Source organism: Scyliorhinus torazame, chromosome 21, assembly GCF_047496885.1.
Source record: "Scyliorhinus torazame isolate Kashiwa2021f chromosome 21, sScyTor2.1, whole genome shotgun sequence".
Taxonomy (NCBI): domain Eukaryota; kingdom Metazoa; phylum Chordata; class Chondrichthyes; order Carcharhiniformes; family Scyliorhinidae; genus Scyliorhinus; species Scyliorhinus torazame.
This window is the reverse complement of record NC_092727.1, coordinates 72338941-72362506: the sequence shown is the minus strand read 5'-3', so window position 1 is coordinate 72362506 and position 23566 is coordinate 72338941. Positions and strand designations below refer to the sequence as shown.

Sequence of the window (23566 nt, the reverse complement as noted above, 5' to 3'; positions counted from 1 at the left end):
TTCTTTATCCAGAAGAATGAATTGAGTTGTCAGGCTGACATCATTTTCTGGGGTAGACATACTGTACCAGGCAGAGAGCTGCTCCTAACTGAATTACACAGCGCTCACCCTGGCAACACTGAGATGAAATAACCTGCCAGGAGTTGTATGGTGGCCTGATATTGAAAAGCTAGTCAAGCACGGTCAACATTACCATCTGCAACAAACGTTGCCTGCGATAGCCCCACTGCACCCTTGGGAATGGACTGGCCGGCCATGGGCGCGGATCCATATTGATGATGTTGGTCCATTCCTGGGCACAATGTTTTTTTTGCTTGTGATTGATGCGCACGTTAAATGGATGGACATTTTTGAAGTGAAGTCACATGCTACCATCAAAAGATTATGCCAATGCTTTTCAACTCACGGATTACCTGAAGCCATGGTATCAGACAATGGAACTTATTCATAAGTGCCAAATTTCAAAATGTCACCACTCTCAGCAGTATTAAATAGATTAGAAATGCGCCTTACCACCCAGCATCAAACGGCCTAGCTGAGAAAGCTGTCCAAACTTTCAAGTCTGGCCTCAAGAAAATGTCAGGAGGAACCTTGGAAACCAGAGTCTCACGATTTCGCCTTAGCTACTGCACCACTCCACAAGCAACAACAGGAGTTGCATCTGCAAAACTGCTAATCGAATGTCATCTCAGAACGAGACTGAGCCTTGTATTTCCGAATCTTCCAGGGAGGGGAGTAATCAGAAAGCAAGCCATAATTCACGTAGTACAGCACGATCATTTATAGTAGACAAAATTGTATAGGTGAGATGCTTTGTTAGTGGATCCCCGGAATTGTTGCCCCTTTCATACCAAGGTGGGGTTACGGGGATGCGGAGGAGGTGTGGGCTTGGGTGGGGTGCTCTTTCCGGGGGCCGGTGCAAACTTGATGGACCGAATATGTCTCCTGGACTGTAAATTATATGATTCTATGATTCTAGACATGGAAGAACAGATGGTTCGTAAACACATGGACTACTTGAGGAGTGCAGAGACACTCCAGTGGTCAGTATTGCCATCAAAAAATTTTTCTGAAGGACAGCACAGAGGCGCAGTGGTTAGCATTGCTGCCTCACACCGCTGAGGTCCCAGGTTCAACCCACCTCTGGGTCTCTGTCCGTGTGGAGTTTGCACATACTCCCCGTGTTTGTGTGGGTTTCACCCCCACAACCTAAAGATTTGCAGGGTAGGTGGATTGGCCACGCTAAATTCCCCCTTAATTGGAAAAAATGAATTGGGTACTCTAATTTTATTTTTTTTAAAAGAAATGTTTCTGAACCCATAAATACTGAAGTACCTGATTGACCTGTTATGGACACAACTGTTACCTTGGCAGGGGTGATGAACTGCCTGTACCAGAAGAGATACCAGTTTATCCAGCCATGTCGATCCTGGGGTAGCAGCCCAGACAACAGAATTGCGCCACTCGACAAGGGTCAGGAAACTCCCTCAAAGACTCGATTCATAATTTTCCAACTCATGTATCAAATGCTAGAATTCAGGACTGAGTAAATTAATTATTGGAAATTGTATAAAGGAATTAAAGGGGGAGGGATGTGCTGATTGTCTCTTTAAGGGCAACACAGCGGAGTAAGGGTCACCTGGCCAATCGGGACTCAGAGTGAGGAATTACCCCAGGAGAAGGAGTTCTCCTAGGCAGAGATATTTTAGATCTAGCTGCAAACTTGATGCTGCTATTGAAGATCACTCAAGAAATCCCTTTTTGTTAACTAATAAAGTCTCTGAAAGTGAACCATTACAGAAACTCAAACAATTAAAATTGGGAATGTACAAGATCAGGGATGCTTTCATGGCAGGTATGACCTCCCCCGATATCCGCCGAAGGCTCCTAGAAAGGAACACTCTGGGACTTACAGAGGCACGGGCCCTGGCAGGGTCCATGGACGTTACCTATAAAAACGCGCTGTCTTTGCACCCGATCGTGCGGCGGCCCCCTCGGCTGCGTGGCACCCCGCAATGGCAGCCCCTCAGACCTTCCCCCTGACCCCGCAAGCCTGCACGGCAAGACGGCCTGCTAACGCCGCCGGACCCCGCTGTTTCTTCTGCGGGCAGGCGAATCATCCCCGCCCGCACTGCCCGGCCCGCACCACCACCTGCAAAGGGTGCGGCAAGAAGGGCCACTCTGTGGGGGTCTGCCAGGCCCGCGCCGTGGCCGCGGTCTCCAGCGGCTATGGGCTGCCACGGCAACCCTCCCTTCAGGCCCCGACCGGCCAGCGCTCACCGCCACCCCCTATCCTAACGCCACGTGCGACCCACGGGCACGGCCATCTAGGCCCCCCGGACTCCGCGCTGGATGGGTGGGCGCCGCCATTTTGTCCATCGCCGATGCCATCTTCATCCTCGGACACCATGTGCGACCCATGGGTGACGCCATCTTGGATGGGGCCCCAGGCCCCCAGTTCGGTCGACGACACGCTGCCCGATCAGAACTCGCAACTGCTTCATCTGGCCTCGGTAACACTGGGCCAAAGTCGACCTCGGACACTCGCAACGGCTACAACGACGGTCCTCATCAACGGCCATGAGATGTCGTGCCTGATTGACTCTGGGAGCACGGAAAACTTTGTTCACCACGACACGGTAAGGCGCTGTTCACTTGTAACCCACCCTGTAAATCAAAGGATCTCCCTGGCCTCTGGGTCACACTCGGTGGAGATACAGGGGTTCTGCCTAGCAAACCTCACTGTCCAAGGCAGGAAATTCAACAATTTCCGCCTGTACGTCCTGCCGCACCTCTGCGCGGCTACCCTCCTGGGGCTGGATTTCCAATGCCATTTGCAAAGCCTGACTTTTAAATTCGGCAGCCCTATACCACCCCCCCCCCCCGCCTTACTGTCTGCGGCCTCGCGACCCTTAAGGTCGACCCGCCTTCCCTGTTTGCGAACCTCACCCCGGATTGCAAACCCGTCGCCACCAGGAGCAGACGGTACAGTGCCCAGGACCGGACCTTCATCAGGTCCGAGGTCCAAAGGCTGCTGGGGGAAGGGGTCATCGAAGCGAGCAACAGTCCCTGGAGAGCTCAGGTAGTGGTGGTAAAGACCGGGGTGAAGCATAGAATGGTCATTGACTACAGCCAGACCATCAACAGGTTTATGCAGCTGGATGCGTACCCTCTCCACCGTATAGCCCACCTGGTAAACAGGATCGCACAATACAAGGTTTTCTCCATGGTGGACCTCAAGTCCGCCTACCACTAGCTACCCCTCCGCACTAGTGACCGCAAGTACACTGCCTTCGAAGCAGATGGGCGGCTCTATCAATTTTTAAAAGTTCCCTTTGGTGTCATTAATGGGGTCTCGGTCTTCCAGCGAGAGATGGACCGAATGGTTGACCGGTACGGCTTACGCGCAACGTTCCCATATCTGGATAACGTCACCATCTGCGGCCATGACCAGCAGGACCACGACACCAACCTCCGCAAATTCCTACAGACCGTGAAAATCCTTAATCTGACCTACAATAAGGATAAATGCGTGTTTAGCACAGACCGTCTAGCCATTCTAGGCTACGTAGTGCGAAGTGGAGTCATAGGCCCCGACCCTGAACGCATGCGCCCCCTCATGGAGTTCCCCCTCCCTCACTGCCCCAAGGCCCTGAAGCGCTGCCTAGGGTTCTTCAGCTATTATGCACAGTGGGTCCCCAATTACGCAAAGTCCGATCCCTGATCCAGTCCACAACCTTCCCCCTGTCGACGGAGGCCCAGGCCTTCAGCCGCATCAAGGCAGACATTGCTAAGGCCACGATGCGCGCCATCGACGAGTCCCTCCCCTTCCAGGTTGAGAGCGATGCGTCCTACGTAGCTCTGGCGGCCACCCTCAACCAAGCGGGCAGGCCCGTGGCTTTCTTCTCTCGCACCCTCCATGCTTCCGAAATTCGCCATTCCTCGGTCGAAAAGGAGCCCCAGGCCATAGTAGAAGCTGTGCGACACTGGGGGCATTATCTGGCCGGCAGGAGATTTACTCTCCTCACGGACCAACGGTCGGTTGCCTTCATGTTCGATAATGCACAGCGGGGCAAGATTAAGAACGACAAGATCTTGCGGTGGAGGATAGAACTCTCCACCTTCAGTTACGAGATCTTGTACCGTCCGGGGAAGCTAAACGAGCCTCCTGATGCACTGTCCCGCGGCACATGTGCCATCGCACAAGTGGACCGCCTCCAATCCCTCCACGAGGACCTCTGCCACCCGGGGGTCACTCGCTTTTTCCATTTTATCAAGGCCCGCAACCTGCCCTACTCCATCGAGGAGGTCAGGACAGTCACCAGGGACTGCCAAATCTGCGCGGAGAGCAAACTGCACTTCTACCGGCCAGAGAGGACGCACCTGATAAAGGCTTCCCGTCCCTTTGAACGCCTCAGCATGGACTTCAAAGGCCCCCTCCCCTCCATCGACTGCAACACGTACTTCCTTAGCGTGATTGACGAATACTCCCGGTTCCCATTCGCCATCCCCTGCCCAGACATGACCACCACCACCGTCATCAAGGCCCTCCAGGGTGTCTTTACACTGTTCGGTTTCCCCGCATATATAGGGGGTGATAGGGGGTCCTCCTTTATGAGCGACGAACTGCGTCAATGCCTGCTCAGCAAGGGCATCGCCTCAAGCAGGACGACAAGTTACAACCCCCGGGGAAACGGACAGGTAGAGAGGGAGAACGGAACGCTCTGGAAGACCGTCCTGCTGGCCCTACGGTCCAGGAATCTCCCAGTCTCCCGCTGGCTGGCAGGAAGTCCTCCCGGTGGCCTTCCACGCCATCCGGTCGCTGCTCTGTACAACCACAAATCAGACACCTCACGAACGGCTCCTTGTTTTCCCCAGGAAGTCCTCCTCCGGGACCTCGCTCCCAACCTGGCTAGCGACACCCGGACCCATCCTGCTTCGGAAACATGTGAGAGCGCACAAGTCGGGAGGGTTGGTCGAGAGGGTCCACCTGCTGCACGCCAACCCCCAGTACGCCTATGTAGCGTTCCCTGAAGGCCGGCAGGACACAGTCTCCCTTCGGGACCTGGCGCCCGCTGGAGCCCCACACGCATCCGAACCATTGCCCCCACTCCCACCCTCCCCACAGCACCTGACTGGAGGGTCAGTACTCCTGCCGCTCCTGCCTAGGCCCGACCACACACCGACGCCCCCTACAGGCGCTTTCCCCCCCTGTCCACCTTTTGCCCCAACAGCGCCGCCTAGGGGTGATGAAGCTGCCAGGGAGGATAACATCACGCTCCCAGAGTGGCAACCGCCGGGACCCTCATCAGAATCACCGCCGAGGCCCAGACGCTCCAGAAAGACGACCAGGCCACCCGATCGACTGATTGTAAATACCCTCGACATCATGGTACCTCCATACCTGGTCATACCATGCGAAAGGCGACTATTAACGCTGGCCACCACCCCCTCTTTTTTAACAGGGGGTGAATGTGGTAGTACCAGGTATTGCGGTACCTAAGAGGCGGATGACCATTGGTTAGGCCCAGGAGTCTACCATTGGCTGTTGTACATAGCTCTGCGCTGAGAGGCGGAGTATAAGAACCGGTGCCGTCCCAGCAGCCTTCACTTTCTGTATCAAAGCTGCTGGGGAAGAGTTCTAGCAGATTAAAGCCTTCAGTTATGGAATCACTTTGTCTTGAGTGTAATTGATTGCGCATCAGGTTCTTTACTCAGTAGTAAGGGCGTGGAATGCCCTGCCTGCAACAGTAGTGGACTTGCCAACACTAAGGGCATTCAAATGGTCATTGGATAGATATATGGACGATAAGGGAATAATGTAGATGCGCTTTAGAGTGGTTTCACAGGTCGGCGCAACATCGAGGGCCGAAGGGCCTGTACTGCGCTACAGTGTTCTATGTTCTAACCTGCACGTCTTTGGACTGTGGGAGGAAACCGGAGCACCCGGAGGAAATCCACGCAGACACGGGGAGAACGTGCAGACTCCACACAGACAGTGACCCAGCGGGGAATCGAACCTGGGACCCTGGCGCTGTAAAGCCACAGTGCTATCCACTTGTGCTACCGTGCTGCCAGGGGAAAAGTTTCTTCCTATCTACCCCATATGTCCCTCATAATCTTGTATCCCTCAATCAGGTCCCCCTCAACATTTTCTGCTCTAAGGAAAAGAACCCCAACTTCTCTTCGTAGCTGAAATGTTCCAGCCCATGCAACATCCTGGTGAATCTCCTCTGCACCCTTTCTAGTGGAATCACATCCTTCCAATAGTGTGACCAGAACTACACACAGTGCTCTAGCTATGGCATAATGAGTGTTTTATACAGCTCCATCATAACCTCCCTGCTCTTATGTTCTATGCCTTGGCTAATAAAGGCAAATATCCCAAATGCCTTCTTAACCACCTTATCCACCCCACCTTCAGGTCCCTCTGGTCCTCTGTACTTCCTAGCGTCCAACCATCCAGTAAGTATTTTATCTCTCACTTTGGACAGAAATGGATCTCGATTGGTCCACTTCCAGACCTGTTTCGCTGGGACTGACAATGTATCGAAAAAATTAAATGCCATGATGATTTCTTGTGGTACTCAAGTACATGTGACACTTCCTTGGAAGGGTAGGTGACTGATTCCAATTCCAATTCTCGTCCCGCACTTCGTGGTGCACTGAGGATGTCTGAGGAATTCTCGCCATACCGGGAATCATCCTAGTGAACCTTCTCTGAACCACCTCCAATGAAATAATGGGCTGGATTCTCTATTCCTGAGACTGTGTTGATGCCAACGGAGACTCTGTAGATTTTTACGACAGAAAAACCGGCGCTGCACCTGGACCGATTCCACTACCATTGAGGGGCTAGCACCGGTGCCGCGTGGAATACAATCATTTCAATGAAAAACGGTTCGGGATTTGCCGGATCCCTGATCGACACTCGGGAGGCTGACAAGCTGCAACTGCACAGACACATTACTCCCTACACACACTTATTCCAGCTAATAAAATGGCACTGGCTATTCTGAAGCGCACCCATAGAGCTGATGGGTCATCTGGGGCCAGAGGGCACCCAGAAGGTTGCCCTGGGGGGACACATATATGAGACGTGGCACCAGGTTCAAAGTGGGCTGTTAGCGGTGTGTACAGCTGCATGACTATCTTACCGGCTACGGCAATGGTGCTCCGTGCCCGTCCAACCCGACCCCACAGCCCACCTCCTGGCTACCCCTACTACTCCCCTCAAACCTGGCAGAAGCCCCCTGGCCAGCGGCACAACTCATTAAACTATGATGTTGGATAGCTCCCGTATCCCCTCTCTCTCCCTCAGCAGCCACCACGCCAGTTTCACGATTTTTTAAAAGCACAAGTGAACCACGTCGTCGGGAACTCGGCCCATTGGAGGCAGAGAATTGCGGCAGCCCTGGAGAGTACCGGGTCGGGCCCGCCAATGATGTGCATACAGTGCCTACTGTGCATGCAGGCATTAACGCCATTTCGAGGTGACGTCAAATCGGCACCTGCCGCAATTGTGCCATCAGGAGCTATTCTCCGCCCAATCGCAGTTCCCGATTTCAGCATCGGCTGACGGAGAATCCCGCCCAATATCTTTCCTTAAATAAGGGGCCCAAAACTGCTCCCAGATGTGGGGCTGAATTCTCCGGCGCCGGGATGCTCCGTTTTGCTGGCAGCCCGGGGGTTTCCCAACGGCATGGGGCTGCCCCACAATGGAAAACCCATTGACCGGACGGCAAAACGGAGCATCCCGACGGCGTGCTGAACCAAAAACCTGGTGCGGCGGGACGGAGAAACCCGCCTGTGGTCTCACCAGTACCTTGTACAGCTGCAACAAGACTTCCCTACTCTTATATTCCAATTCCCTTGAAGGGCCAACATTCCAGTAGCTTTCTTGATTATCTGCTGCACCTGTGTGCTAGCTTTCTGTGTTACATGCACAAGTCGCTTTGTGTTATAGTTTTCTGCAGTTTTTCTCCATTTAAATAATACTCTGTACCCTTCCAAAATTAATAACTTCACATTTTCCCACATTGTGCTCCATTTGCTAATTCTTTGCCCATTTACTTAGCCTATCAATATCTCTTATTAAACTGTCTGTACCCCTCTCGCAACTTGCCTTTGCACCTATTTTTGTGTTGTCTGCAAATTTGGCTACAATACATTTGCTTCCTTCCTCCAAGTCATTGATATTGTAAACAAATGCGATTTAATGGCTGCAATGCGCTTGAGCGCAACGCGGCCGTTAGATCACGGGAGAGGCCAAAGTCGAGAACCACGTCGGGCACCAACTGGTTCGCGATCTAACCAGCCCACTCCCATTGGCGAAATCAGGATCCCACCATGACGAGAAACTAATAATCACCACTTGAGGTCAATCTCCATGCAATAACAGGAGCAACCCCTACCTAATGACTCCCATGATCGAAACGCCTCCCCAACAAGTGGTCACACAGGCACCAATTAATATACCTTTGTGAAGCTGGAGAAATGGCTGCTCTGGGGATCTGAGGAGGTAAATAGGCATCTTCGCTCCCATGCAATGAGCCCATGGGCATTGGGGTCCTGCCCTGGTGTTCAGGAGTGGGGGTGGGGTGGGGGGAGGGGGAGTTTTGGTTGGTGTGGGACATCATCGGTTGGGAGGGGGGGTTTGACCCTGGGCTGGGGAGGGGGGGGTGTCTCAGTGCCCGCAGGTCTGTCATGCCACCCCTTGGGTCGCGTGTACCCATTACGGAGGCAATCCCAACCCCTGCCTGTCTGCCCCACCGACCACCCATAACTCTCACTGACCGTGGAGGCCTCTGGCCACACAACTGAAGGCCATTGCTAATAGGGAATTACCAATCGTAGTTAAGTGAGTACTTCAGACCTCCCAAATGGATTTCCGTGGGTAGGCATGCCATGTAGCATGTGGGACATATTGCCTAACATTCCAATCAGACAATGATGCCTGGACACTGTAGGAAGCAGCACCAAGGACGCAAAATCCAACAGCCGAACACCCAGGGCCTTGGCCCCAGCAGCGGTGACATTTCCCCGACCAGAAGGCGGGGAGCAGCGTCCGATCTAGCTAACGTTACGTGCTAGTGTCTGGGGTACAAGGTGTGAGGCCCAGTGACCACGGGCCCCCGCTACAGCTGGGGGTGCGTAGGCAGGGCGTGTGGGATGGCAGGGGATGTGGGGGGCCGTGGGGAAGGGAGGATCGATCAATGGGGCAATGGTGGGTCTCGGGTCAACGACACTGCTGGTTTTCAGTCTCACGCCCTCTACAATTCCTTACAGATATTACATGGGTTGGATGATATCTTGGACCCCACGGAAGCTGCCCTCGTGGTGCTGTTAGCGGCTCAGGCGGCCAGAAACCGGTGGGGGCGGCACACCAGCGTCGACAGAGACTCGAGGCGGCGGCTCCTGTGCATTGCCCTGCCCCACATCCTGCAGACCCAGCCACCCATTAGGCCAGGGAGGAACCCAGGTGGGGAGGCCAGCAATGGCCTAAGGTGTACAGACATCGCTGGTCTTTCGAAAAGATGACGGACAGCTTGTGCCTCAATAAGGGGGTAGTGTAGCACCTTTGCTATATCCTAGTGGACTTGCACCACGTGGAGGAGGAGGAACCCGCTCCCGGTGGTTGCCAAGGTCACTACAGAACCTATTAGCTCAGGATCATTCAAGGGCTCTAGTGGGGACTTGAGCGGCATCTCACAAGCTCAGGCCCAGAATTGCATCCGTGAGGTCACGGATGCCATGTTTGCCCGGGCAATGAACGAGATAAGCTTTGACAGGGACCAGGCCCAAAAAGATACTCGGGCAACAGGATTCTCAACCAGTGCCAGGGTACCCCAGGTCCAGAGGGTAATAGATGCCGCACACATTGCCTTGTGTGTGCCAGGCTGTCAGGGAGTGCTCTACATCAGCAGGGAGGGTTTCCACTCCCTGAACGTCCGGTTCGTGTGCGACCACCACATGAAGATTGTGCACACTTCCCAGGGATTGTGCATGACAGCTACACCCTAGGGCAGTCGGACAACACCGCCCTCTTGGATTAGATTAGATTAATTGTCATGTGTACCGAGGTATAGTGAAAATTATTGCTCTGCATACAGTTAAGAAAGATCATTCCATACATGAAAATATAGAACTTACGATAAAAATATGAGGATACATAATGAAAATACATAAACATAGACAGAAGGGAAGAATACAGTATATAGTGCTACAATTGCAGAGAGGATGTGCAAGAAGATCAGTGCAGTCTATAAGAGGTTCATTCAGGAGTCTGGAAACGGTGCGGAGAAGCTGTTTTTGAATCTATTGGCATGTCAAACTTTTGTTGAGAATAACTCGGGTGGGAGGGGTCTTTGATTATGCTGCTCACTTTCCCAAGGCAGCAGGAGGTGTAGACAGAGTCCATGGATAGGAGGTGGGTTTGTGTGACGGGCTGGGTGGTGTTCACGACTCTCTGTAGTTTCTTGCAGTCTTGGGCCGAGCAGTTGCCACACCAAACTGTGATGCAGCCAGATAGGATGCTTTTTGTGGTGCATCTGTAAAAAATTGGTAAGAGTCAACGTGGACATGCAGAATTTCCTTTATTTCCTCAGGAAATATAGGCGCTGTTTTGCTTGCGTGGTCGTAGCGTCAACGTGGGTGGACCAGGACAGATTGTTGGTGATATTTACACCAAGGAGTTTGAAGCTGTCAACATCTTCACCTCGGCCCCGTTGATGCAGACAGGGGCATGGATGACATTTCACTTCAAAGAACAAAGAACAAAGAAATATACAGCACAGGAACAGGCCCTTCGGCCCTCCATGTCCGTGCTGACCATGCTGCCCGACTAAACTACAATCTTCCACACTTCCTGGGTCCGTATCCCTCTATTCCCATCCTATTCATGTATTTGTCAAGATGCCCCTTAAATGTCACTATCGTCCCTGCTTCCATACCTCCTCCGGTAGCGAGTTCCAGGCACGCACTACCCTGTGTGTAAAAGACTTGCCTCGTACATCTACTCTAAACCTTGCCCCTCGCACCTTAAACCTATGCCCCCGAGTAATTGACCCCTCTACCCTGGGGAAAAGCCTCTGACTATCCACTCTGTCTATGCCCCTCATAATTTTGTAGACCTCTATCAGGTCGCCCCTCAACCTCCGTCGTTCCAGTGAGAACAAACCGAGTTTATTCACCCGCTCCTCATAGCTAATGCCCTCCATACCAGGCAACATTCTGGTAAATCTCTTCTGCACCCTCTCTAAAGCCTCCACATCCTTCTGGTAGTGTGGCGACCAGAATTGAACACTATACTCCAAGTGTGGCCTAACTAAGGTTCTATACAGCTGCAACATGACTTGCCAATTCTTATACTCAATGCCCCGGCCAATGAAGGCAAGCATGCCGTATGCCTCTATCAAGTTAGTGTGACACGACCTCCCCTTCACAAAACCATGCTGCCTCTCACTAATACGTCCATTTGCTTCCAAATGGGAGTAGGTCCTGTCTCGAAGAATTCTCTCCAGTAATTCCCCTACCACTGAAGGAAGGCTCACCGGCCTGTAGTTCCCTGGATTATCCTTGCTACCCTTCTTAAACAGAGGAACAACATTGGCTATTCTCCAGTCCTCCGGGACATCACCTGAAGACAGTGAGGATCCAAAGATTTGTGTCAAGGCCTCAGCAATTTCCTCTCCAGCCTCCTTCAGTATTCTGGGGTAGATCCCATCAGGCCCTGGGGAGTTATCTACCTTAATATTTTTTAAGACGCCCAACACCTCGTCTTTTTGGATCTCAATGTGACCCAAGCTATCAACACACCCTTCTCCAGACTCAACATCTACCAATTCCTTCTCTTTGGTGAATACTGATGCAAAGTATTCATTTAGTACCTCGCCCATTTCCTCGGGCTCTACACACAGATTCCCTCCCCTGTCCTTCAGTGGGCCAACCCTTTCCCTGGCTACCCTCTTGCTTTTTATGTACGTGTAAAAAGCCTTGGGATTTTCCTTAACCCTATTTGCCAATGACTTTTCATGACCCCTTCTAGCTCTTCTGACTCCTTCCTTAAGTTCCTTCCAACTTTCCTTATATTCCACACAGACTTTGACTGTTCCCAGCCTTTTAGCCCTGACAAATGCCTCTTTTTTCTTTTTGACGAGGCCTACAATATCCCTCGTTATCCAAGGATCACGAAATTTGCCTATTTATCCTTCACCCTACAGGAATATGCCGGTCCTGAATTCCTTTCAACTGACACTTGAAAGCCTCCCACATGTCAGATGTTGATTTGCCCTCAAACATCCGCCCCCAATCTAGGTTCTTCAGTTCCCGCCGAATATTGTTATAATTAGCCTTCCCCCAATTTCGCACATTCATCCTAGGACCACTCTTATCCTTATCCACTAGCACTTTAAAACTTACTGAATTGTGGTCACTGTTCCCGAAATGCTCCCCTCCTGAAACTTCTACCACCTGGCCGGGCTCATTCCCCAATACCAAGTCCAGTACAGCCCTTCCCTAGTTGGACTGTCTACATATTGTTTTAAGAAGCCCTCCTAGATGCTCCTTACAAACTCTGCCCCGTCTAAGCCCCTAGTACTAAGTGAGTCCCAGTCAATATTGGGGAAGTTGAAGTCTCCCATCACCACAACCCTGTTGTTTTTACTCTTTTCCAAAATCTGTCTACCTATCTGCTCCTCTATCTCCCGCTGGCTGTTGGGAGGCCTGTAGTAAACCCCCAACATTGTGACTGCACCCTTCTTATTTGATCTCTACCCATATAGCCTCACTGCCCTCTGAGGTGTCCTCCCGTAGTACAGCTGTGATATCCTCCCTAACCAGTAGCGCAATTCCGCCACCCCTTTTACATCCCCCTCTATCCCGCCTGAAACATCTAAATCCTGGAACGTTTAGCTGCCAATCCTGCCCTTCCCTCAACCAGGTCTCTGTAATGGCAACAACATCCTAGTTCCAAGTACTAATCCAAGCTCTAAGTTCATCTGCCTTACCCGTTATACTTCTTGCATTAAAACATATGCACTTCAGGCCACCAGACCCGCTGTGTTCAGCAACTTCTCCCTGTCTGCTCTGCCTCAGAGCCACACTGTCCCTATTCTCTAGTTCTCCCTCAATGCTCTCACCTCCTGACCTATTTCTCCCGTGCCCACCCCCCTGCCATACTAGTTTAAACCCTCCCGTGTGACACTAGCAAACCTCGCGGCCAGGATATTTATGCCTCTCCAGTTTAGATGCAACCCGTCCTTCTTATATAGGTCACACCTGCCCCGGAAGAGCTCCCAGTGGTCCAGATAACGGAAACCTTCCCTCCTAGACCAGCTGTTTAGCCACGTGTTTAGCTGCTCTATCTTCCTATTTCTAGCCTCACTGGCACGTGGCACAGGGAGTAATCCCGAGATTACAACCCTAGAGGTCCTGTCTTTTAACTTTCTGCCTAGCTCCCTGAACTCCTGCTGCAGGACCTCATGCCCCTTCCTGCCTATGTCGTTAGTACCAATATGTACAACGACCTCTGCCTGTTTGCCCTCCCCCTTCAGATGCCCTCTACCCGTTCGGAGACATCCTGGACCCTGGCACCAGGGAGGCAACATACCATCCTGGAGTCTCTTTCACGTCCACAGAAGCGCCTATCTGTGCCCCTGACTATAGAGTCCCCTATTACTATTGCTCTTCTGCGTTTTGACCCTCCCTTCTGAACATCAGAGCCAGACGTGTGCCATTGCTCTGGCTGCTGCTGTTTTCCCCTGATAGGCTATTCCCCCCGACAGTATCCAAAGGGGTATACCTGTTCGAGAGGGGGACAACCACAGGGGATTCCTGCACTGACTGCCTGCCCTTTCTGGTGGTCTTCTTGAAGTCGATGACCAGCTCCTTAGTTTTGAAGACATTGAGGGAGGGATTATTGTCAGTGCACCATGCCACTAAGTTCTCTATCTCACTCCTGTACTCTGACTGGTCTTTGTCTGAGATTCGACCCATTACGGTTGTGTCACCAGCAAACTTGTAGATGGATCTGAAGCCAAATTTTGCCACACAGTCATGTGTGTGTATAGGGAGTTTGATAGGAGGCTAAGTACGCAGCCTTATGGTGGAAGATGTGTCGTTCGAGGGCCACCCCAGGATGTCCGTATGGCTCTTAGGAGATAAGGGGTACCCACTGAGGAACTGGTTAATGACACCAGTACGGAGGTCGGTGACTGATGCGGAGAGCCGATATAATGAGGCCCATACAGCAACCAGGCTGTCATTGAGCGGTGCATCAGATGCCTGACAATGCAGTTTCAATGCCCGGACGCTCTGGTGATGTATTGCAGTACACCTCCCAGAAAGTGCCCGCTTGTGGTGGTCTGCTGTGCCCTCCACAACCTGGGACAGTAGTGAGGTGACGGGCTGGAGGTGGAGGGAGGGGAAAACCTCCAAGGAGAAGGACGAGGAGGGGGCGGACTAGGAGGGACTCGAGGACGAATCCGGGGAGGATCCGAAGGACCAGCCAGAGGATGGAGGACAGGCAGCAGCGGCGAGGGTCCGGCAAGTCTGGAGGGCCAGGGAGGCACTCATCCTCATCCGCTTCACAGAGGATGTGGCTTCATCCTTCATTGCACCCCATTCCCCACCCTTTGCCCATCTCCTTCCCATTGCCTTTCCCCCCTCCTGCTCCCTTCACTGGTTTAGTCTGCTTGGTGACATGGCTGTGATCTGAGTGGGGTTTGCTCTCCAGGATTGGTCTAAGTTCTGCCCCCCCTGTTAGAGGGGAACTGGCAGGTGCAATCCCGGCGTATCAAGCAGCGGGACCATCATTTGTGGGGTGAAGCCCGTGGGCCCTTGTTAAGTGTACCAATTAACATTTGATAGCGGTGACGGCCTCGCCGGTTCGAGAGTCGGGAAGCTCGCAGCAGTTCCCGTTCGCTACCACACTTAGAAACTTTTCCATTAAATCGCACCCATGATCTCTCAAGTCACAAATAAATGTTGTCACAGTGTGGCAGGAATAGTGAAATCTAGAGGTAATGAAGTCACAATGCGGGTTTCACCAGCAGATTGGCTGAGATAGGGCCGATGTCAAACGATCTGATCAAAGTCAGTGGTCATAGTGATGGCATAATTCTGAGGTCGGAAGCTCGTTTTGGGATTGAATGTGCCACCAAGGTTTTGAACAGACCGGCTTAATCACAGACTATTGTCAGGTAGAGATTTGAGTGGGTATCTGAGGAATGAAGTTTGAAGTGAGCACCAAAAACAATGATTTTAGTCTTGCCCATTTATTTAATTGGAGGAAATTTCTGCTCATCCAGTAGAACATAGAACATACAGTGCAGAAGGAGGCCGTTCGGCTCATCAAGTCTGCACCAACCCACTTAAGCCCTCACTTAAGTAATAGATGTAATAAACAGTAATCGATGCCGGATAATCAGCCTGATAATATAACAATGCTGGCCTCTCAAACTTACCGATCCAAGTTATTGACACAAAGAATGGTAGGTGTGATTTAAAAGATTGAACAGTACATTAAGTTATACAGAAAGTTACTGCACCTTGCTATTGTGCTAGACACACCCAGACACAACACTACAGTCATCCAGCTGTCTGAAACTGGTTTCACTAACAGGAAAACATACAATCTACCACGCCAAAGTTAACACCCCTCCCAACAGGAATTGCTCCCGTCACGGAGAATCATCTCTACCAACACATTCACCGCTGCCTTTGAACTGAAACAATGTCATCGGCATTTCAGGATCAGCTCTATAGACTGAGAGAATCTTCAAGCTGTCAGGCACAACTCAGTGGTGGCTCTCAGTCTGTTTTACATGTGTGTGTGTGCAGAAATCTCTGGCACTATTTTGAATAAGAGCAAGGGAGAGTTCCCCAGTGTTCAGTCCAATATCTAGCCTTCAATCAATGCCACTAAGACAGATGATCTGGTCATTATCATACTGCTGTTTGTGGGATCTTGCCGTGCACAAATTGGCCGCCACATTTCCTATATTACAACCATGTAGTTAGATATTTTTTTAAGTACTTCATTGGCTGTAAGGTGCTTTTGGATGTCCTGAGGTAGAGAGGGGTGCAACATGAATGCAAGTCTTTCTTTCTAAACTTTTATATCCAACAATGTTGTCTATTTTCCATAGATCACTCACGTCGCTCCAATTTCTCCACCTTGTTCCCCTACCGCTTTGCTCGGTACAACTACATCCCGTTTGACTCTAGCACACATTCAGATTGCCCAATTTAATAGCCTTTACTGAATTTTACCCAAATTCCGAGCAATTGAGCATACAGTTCTAACGGCACCCAACATGGGGCCTCACGAGCTGGAACTCTATCAGACATGGGGCTGTAATAATAGAACCCTGAACCTGCAATCCACACTTACAAGGAGTTCAACTGATATCAGTGGCCATGCTGTGGGTGATCTATCGAAGCTGATAGATAGCCACCCCTCAGGCTGCAACATTCACAGATAACGTACAGTACCCGCACTCACCAACAATCTACAATTTGTTCAATCAAACTGTGCAGTAAACAGTGCTTAAAAGGCAAACAACACTGAGTGAAGATGTTACACCAGTGGACCACCCTGCTGTATTGTTCGCTCTAGCCTGAAGATACTTTGACGCAGTCAAATCAAGCCCAAATTATCTGTGTCCTGCTGTAGCTTTACAGTGCTCTGGTGAAGTTCCAACGGAGTTCTTGTTCTCTCAGTAGGATATCTGTCAGGGCTGAATATGTCTGTTAGGCAAAAGTGGAAAGGTTTGCCACTTTTAATTCTGGAAAAGCCGCGGCCTTTTAACAAGCACCTTGTGAGCTCACCCCAGGGGGTGATGGGTAAATGCATTCATTTAGGATGCCCCTAGGTTTCACTCACAGCTCGTTATATGCCCTTGGAGTAGTAATTCAGCAGGCCAAAATTAGCCAAGAGGAATTACCTCTGGAAAACGTACATTAGCAGACCAGGGTGACTGCATGAACAATCCAGTGTGATGCAACCTACAGTCAAATAGCTTATTGACATTCGAATATGGCTCACATATGAAGAATGGCCAGCTGTGTGAAATACCACAAGACCATAAGCCCATAAGGCATAGGAGCAGAAGTAGGCCATTCAGCATATCGAGTCTACTCTGCCATTCAATGAGATTTAACTGATCTAATGTTATAATCCTGAACTCCACTTTCCTGCCTTATCCCCATAACCCTCGATTCCCTTACTGATTAAAAATCTGTCTATCTCAGCCTTGAATATGCTTAACAACCCAACCTCTACAGCCCTCTGCGTGAAGGAATTCCACAGATTCAGGACAAGCATGACAACTGCAATAGATATATTTGCCTGATTGCAGGGCCAGGGTCAAAATCTAAGGGGTTTTAAAATCACAGAATTATAAAATTTATAATAAAGAATAATCTGGGGTGTTGATAAGAGTCGGTAAGCAGGTTCAACCTCATTTCAGCTGTGCATAAACTGCAAACTCACCCACTGCTCAGAAAGCGTTCCTTAAGAAAACGATTCTCCAGGTGATCCCAGCTCACCACAGTCAATCCTTCCCAAACCTACAATTAAAAACTTCCATCGAGCGCGGTTGTAGACATTTGTTCAGGGTTCATTCTGGGAGCAGCCAAGCAGCAAGAATCCACCGCCACCATTTACAGGACCTGGTGGGGAAATCTGACAGGAAGAGAGATAGACATATTCTTAGTGAGTGGGGTTGGGCAGTTTGGGCAGTCTATAATGATCCACCATCCAATCCACTTCCTCCTTAGACGGCATGCAAACAGAAACTGGAAACTCACTGTCCCAACTGCTGCACAACCCTTTGTATTGATCTAGCACCTTTCACATCCTCAATACTTAAGTGCTTCACAGCTAGTTGAGTACTTTTTGAAGTGCAGTTGCCATTCTAATGTAAGAGAAAAGGCAGCCAAATTGTGCACAGCAAGATCCTGTCGTGTTGGGTGTTCTGATGCACAAATGATCCAACACGGCTGTAGATGGTACAACTCTGTTTTATTGTCTCAACTACGGTAACAACTAACTGCTGGCTTGGGTACGTGCTTCACCAGCTAACCTGTGGACCCAGCCCTATCACTATCTTAGTGAGGCACTCAGCACATGGTCTATGTCTGAGTGGCACACTGTGAGCTCTGTGCTCTGAGCTATCTCCTGGTAGAATGAGCGGGAGCTGTGGTGTTCCCTGTTTTATGGTGCGTGTGCTCTCACTGGTGATTGGCTGCGATGTTATGTGTGTGCTGGTTGGTCCAACTGCCTGTCAGTGTGTGTGTGATTGCACCATGATATGCTGATGTGGTGACATCCCCTCCTTTCACAAAGGATATGTGCCTACATGCTAATAAATAGAAATGTGTACTGAGTGCATCTGAGTATGTGTGTGCAATATTTACACCATGTACATGAGGCTAAACTATATACAGAGGAAGGTGTCAGGTGCAACAGAACAACGAACAACAGAACAAATGCAATCAGCAGACGAGAGAAAACTTCTCGAACAATGAACGACAAGAAAAGAAACTAGTTAACAGTACTGTAAAACAATTCAGTGAGTCCAATGTGCTAACAGGCTCATAAGTCAAGTCTCTCAGGTGGGCGACGAATTTGGGTTGACCGTTAGGGTGGCACACCACTCACCGCCCGGATCAATGCTGTGCACTGGCAGCGGCTGGTGGTTCCGACTTGGGGACATCCGGTTCTTGTGGATTACCGTAACGCGGAAGGGCTCCCTGTCTTCGGTATCGCTGGTCTGCATGTTGTCAGGATATGACTCAGTGTAGGGGGGCTGAATCGCCCGCACGTCCCTGCGAGGCTGACGGAATTGTTGGGAGTTGGCAGGTTGAGCTGCTCGGCAGCAGGCAGCATAGTGGCCCATCCTGCCACAGCGGAGGCATTGTCGCGCTTTGGCTGAACATTGCCGCTTAAAGTGGGCAGAGCCACAGTTGCCGCACATCATGACATCATGGCGTTTGTTGTGTTCGTTGCGCCACTGCGTAGAGCGCGCCTGCGCATCACGTCCCTCTGCGTCAACGTCACCTCTTTTGGCGCGTACAAGCGCGGGAGGCCTCGGAAAGCGCGCGAAATGGCCGCCTTTGTCCGGGCCGCGGGCCGGGAGGAACTCGATCGACCGGACCCGCTCCGCCTCATAGGATCCATGCTGTGCAGTTTCGGCCGCCTGGATTCGGGAGTACCGGCTGGTCGCGTTCTCATGGAGGACGCAGGTCTCGATGGCAGTCGCTAGGGTGAGGTGCTTAATTTTAAGGAGCTGCTGGCGTAGGGTGTCCGAGATGACCCCAAAAACTATCTGATTCCGTATCATGGAGTCGGAGGTGGCCTCATAGCCGCAGGATTGCGCAAGGATACGGAGGTGTGTCAAGTAAAATTGGAAAGGTTCATCCTTTCAGATCCTGAATGAATATTTCTCATCGGTATTCACGGTGGAGAAAGGCATGGATGTTAGGAAACTAAGGGAAATAAATAGTGATGTCTTGAGAAGTGTGCATATTACAGAGGAGGAGGTGCTGGAAGTCTTAAAGCGCATCAAGGTAGATAAATCCCCGGGACCTGATGAAATGTATCCCAGGGTGTCGTGGGAGGCTAGGGAGGAAATTGCGGGTCCCCTAACAGAGATATTTGAATCATCGGCAGCCACAGGTAAGGTGCCTGAAGATTGGAGAGTGGCGAATGTTGTGCCCTTGTTTAAGAAGGGCAGCAGGGTAAAGCCTGGGAACTACAGACCGGTGAGCCTAACGTCTGTAGTAGGTAAGTTGCTAGAAGGTATTCTGAGAGACAGGATCTACAAGCATTTAGAGAGGCAAGGACTGATTCGGGGCAGTCAGCATGGCTTTGTGCGTGGAAAATCATGTCTCACAAATTTGATTGAGTTTTTTGAGGGGGTGACCAAGGGCAGTGATGATGGGCAGTGCAGTAGACGTTGTCTACATGGACTTTAGCAAAGCCTTTGACAAGGTACCGCATGGTAGGTTGTTGCAGAAGGTTAAAGCTCACGGGATCCAGGGTGAGGTTGCCAATTGGATTCAAAATTGGCTGGACGACAGAAGACAGAGGGTGGTTGTAGAGGGTTGTTTTTCAAACTGGAGGCCTGTGACCAGTGGTGTGCCTCATGGATCGGTACTGGGTCCACTGTTATTTGTGATTTATATTAATGATTTGGATGAGAATTTAGGAGGCATGGTTAGTAAGTTTGCAGATGACACCAAGATTGGTGGCACAGTGGATAGTGAAGAAGGTTATCTAGGATTGCAACGGGATCTTGATCAATTAGGCCAGTGGGCCGACGAATGGCAGATGGAGTTTAATTTAGATAAATGTGAGGTGATGCATTTTGGCAGATTGAATCAGGCCAGGACCTACTCAGTTAATGGTATGGCGTTGGGGAGAGTTATAGAACAAAAAGATCTAGGAGTACAGGTTCATAGCTCCTTGAAGGTGGAGTCGCAGGTGGACAGGGTGGTGAAGAAGGCATTCGGCATGCTTGGTTTCATTGGTCAGAACATTGAATACAGGAGTTGGGACGTCTTGTTGAAGTTGCACAAGACATTGGTCCGGCCACACTTGGAATACTGTGTGCAGTTCTGGTCACCCTATTATAGGAAGGATATTATTAAACTGGAAAGAGTGCAGAAAAGATTTACTAGGATGTTGCCGGGACTTGATGGTTTGAGTTATAAGGAGAGGCTGGATAGACTGGGACTTTTTTCCTTGGAGCGTAGGAGGCTTAGGGGTGATCTTTAGAGGTCTATAAAATAATGAGGGGCATAGATAAGGTAGATAGTCAACATCTTTTCCCAAAGGTAGGGGAGTCTAAAACTAGAGAGCATAGGTTTAAGGTGAGAGGGGAGAGTTTCAGAAGGGCCCAGAGGGGCAATTTCTTCACTCAGAGGGTAGTGAGTGTCTGGAATGGGCTGCTAGAGGTAGTAGTAGAGGCGGGTAAAATTGTGTCTTTTAAAAAACATTTAGATAGTTACATGGGTAAGATGGGTATAGAGGGTTATGGGCCAAGTGCGGGCAACTGGGACTAGCTTAATGGTAAAAACTGGGCGGCATGGACTGGTTGGGCCGAAGGGCCTGTTTCCATGCTGTAAACTTCTATGATTCTATGATTCTTACCCTGCAGGCGCTGCTGGAATAGGTACCTCTCGAAGCTCTCATTGACTTCCACGCTGAAGTGTTCCTCGAACTTCAGAAGCACCGTCTTATATTTTGTTTTGTCCTCGCCTTCCGCGAATGCCAGGGAGTTACAGATGTGGATGGCGTGTTGCCCCGCCGTGGAGAGGAGGAGGGCGATCTTCCTGGTGTCCAATGCATTCTCCCTGTCTGTGGCTTCTAGGAAGAGCTGGAAGCGCTGTTTAAACAGCTTCCAGTTTACGCCGAGATTACCAGCGATTCAGAGCGGCTGCGGCAGGCTGAGGTTTTCCATGGAGCAGGATGGCGGATTTCAGAAAGGGTGCAGGTAGGTCACACTGTCGCTGGTTAGCTTCCACTACTGGTATCATGTCGTGTTGGGTGTTCTGATGCACAAATCATCCAACACGGCTGTAGATGGTACAACTCTGTTTTATTGTCTTAACGACGGTAACAACTAACTGCTGGCATGGGTACGTGCTTCACCAGCTAACCTGTGGACCCAGCCCTATCACTATCTTAGTGAGGCACTCAACACATGGTCTATGCCCGAGTGGCACGCTGTGAGCTCTGTGTTCTGAGCTATCTCCTGGTAGAATGAGCGGCAACTGTGGTGTTCCCTGTTTTATAATACGAAGTCTTACAACACCAGGTTAAAGTCCAACAGGTTTGTTTCGATGTCACTAGCTTTCGGAGCGCTGCTCCTTCCTCAGGTGAATGAAGAGGTCTGTTCCAGAAACACATATATAGACAAATTCAAAGATGCCAGGAATGCGAGCATTAGCAGGTGATTAAATCTTTACAGATCCAGAGATGGGGTAACCCCAGGTTAAAGAGGTGTGAATTGTCTCAAGCATTTTATAATGCGTGTGCTCTCACTGGTAATTGGCTGCGATATTATGTGTGTGCTGGTTGGTCCAACTGCCTGTCCATCAGTGTGTGTGTGATTGCACCATGATATGCTGATGTGGATATCATGACAGATCCCACAAAAGCAATAAAATAAACGACCAAATCATCCATTTTGGGGTAATGGTTGAGGGATAAATATTGGGCAGTGGGGAGAACCTCTGCCCTTTTTTGAATAGAGACAAGGGCCGGGATTCTCCAGCCCCGTGATTCTCGGCAACGGGAGATGGCACACTGCTGGATCCCACCAGGAATTCAACGGGAATTCCTATCGAAGCCACCCCACTCCGCTGGGAAACCTGCGGACGGGAGTGCGCTGCTTGCGGGACCAGACGGTCCCACCGCCAGCCAACAGCCAGAGAATTCCGGCTTAGATCTTTACCTCCACCCGAAAAGCTGTTCCTCCATATTTCTCATGACCAATGCCTTTATTTTTTTAAACACCTCGGTTAAATCATCCTTTAACCTTCTGACATCAAGACAATGCAATCCAGTTCTTTGCAGCCCACGTAGGTACAGGGAAATATTTGCTCCGGTGGGTGAGCCCAGTACAAGGAGCCATAATTTCAAAAAAATAACCAGGCCACGTGTGAGTGAAATGAGGGAGCACTGTTTCAGACGAAGGGTACTGGAAATCTGTAACTTTTTCCACCAAAGGCTGTCTATGCAGAGGGTCAGCTGGAGTATTCAAGACTGAGATCACCAGATTTCTGTGATAAAAGCATGGGATCCGGATCAAAGGTGAGTCAATGGAATTTGTACACACACTGGAACAACAGGAAATAAATCATAAACTTAAAGGATTACTCAAAACCAGCCACCTCGCTGAGAATACCAGTAACACCATTCACAAGTACTGGTGGAAAGTATGAAGATGAGTTCAGCGACCAGACTGGCTTCTGTTAAGTACTGAGTTAAAATGCGCAGCATGGCTTTGATCTTTAAGTCACCTTTGTCTCCAAGAATAGTGCCAGAAGACTGGAGGATAGCAAATGTTGTCCCCTTGTTCAAGAAGGGGAGGAGAGACAACCCCGGTAACTAGAGACCAGTGAGCCTTACTTATGTTGTGGGCAAAGTTTTGGAAAGGTTTATAAGAGATAGGATGTATAATCATCTGGAAAGGAATAATTTGATTAGAGATAGGCAACACGGTTTTGTGTACAAAGAACAAAGGAATGTATAGCACAGGAACAGGCCCTTCGGCCCTCCAAGCCCGTGCCGCCCATGCTGTCCAACTAAACTACAATCTTCTACACTTCCTGGGTCGTGCCTCACAAACCTTATTGAGTTCTTTGAGATGGTGACCAAGCAGGTGGATGAGGGTAAAGTAGTTGATGTGGTGTATATGGATTTCAGTAAAGCGTTTGATAAGGTTCCCACGGTAGGCTATTGCAGAAAATACGGAGGTATGGGATTCAGAGTGAGTTAGCAGTTAGGTTCAGAAATTGGCTAGCTGGAAGAAGTCAAAAGGTGGTGGTTGATGGG

General features: G+C 50.3%; 1 protein-coding gene across 4 annotated transcripts in view; it reads right to left on the bottom strand.

Moving 5' to 3' along the window:
- Window positions 1-23566, bottom strand: part of LOC140398353 (solute carrier family 15 member 2-like) — a 689895-nt gene that overhangs the window by 633589 nt on the left and 32740 nt on the right. For 3 of the 4 annotated variants that reach the window (XM_072486942.1, XM_072486941.1, XM_072486944.1), the window contains exon 2: window positions 17495-17686. The exons of the other annotated variant lie outside the window; for it this stretch is intronic. The gene's annotated coding sequence lies outside the window, so the exon portion shown is untranslated. The remainder of the gene's footprint in view (window positions 1-17494; window positions 17687-23566) is intronic. 4 annotated transcript variants of the gene reach the window in all.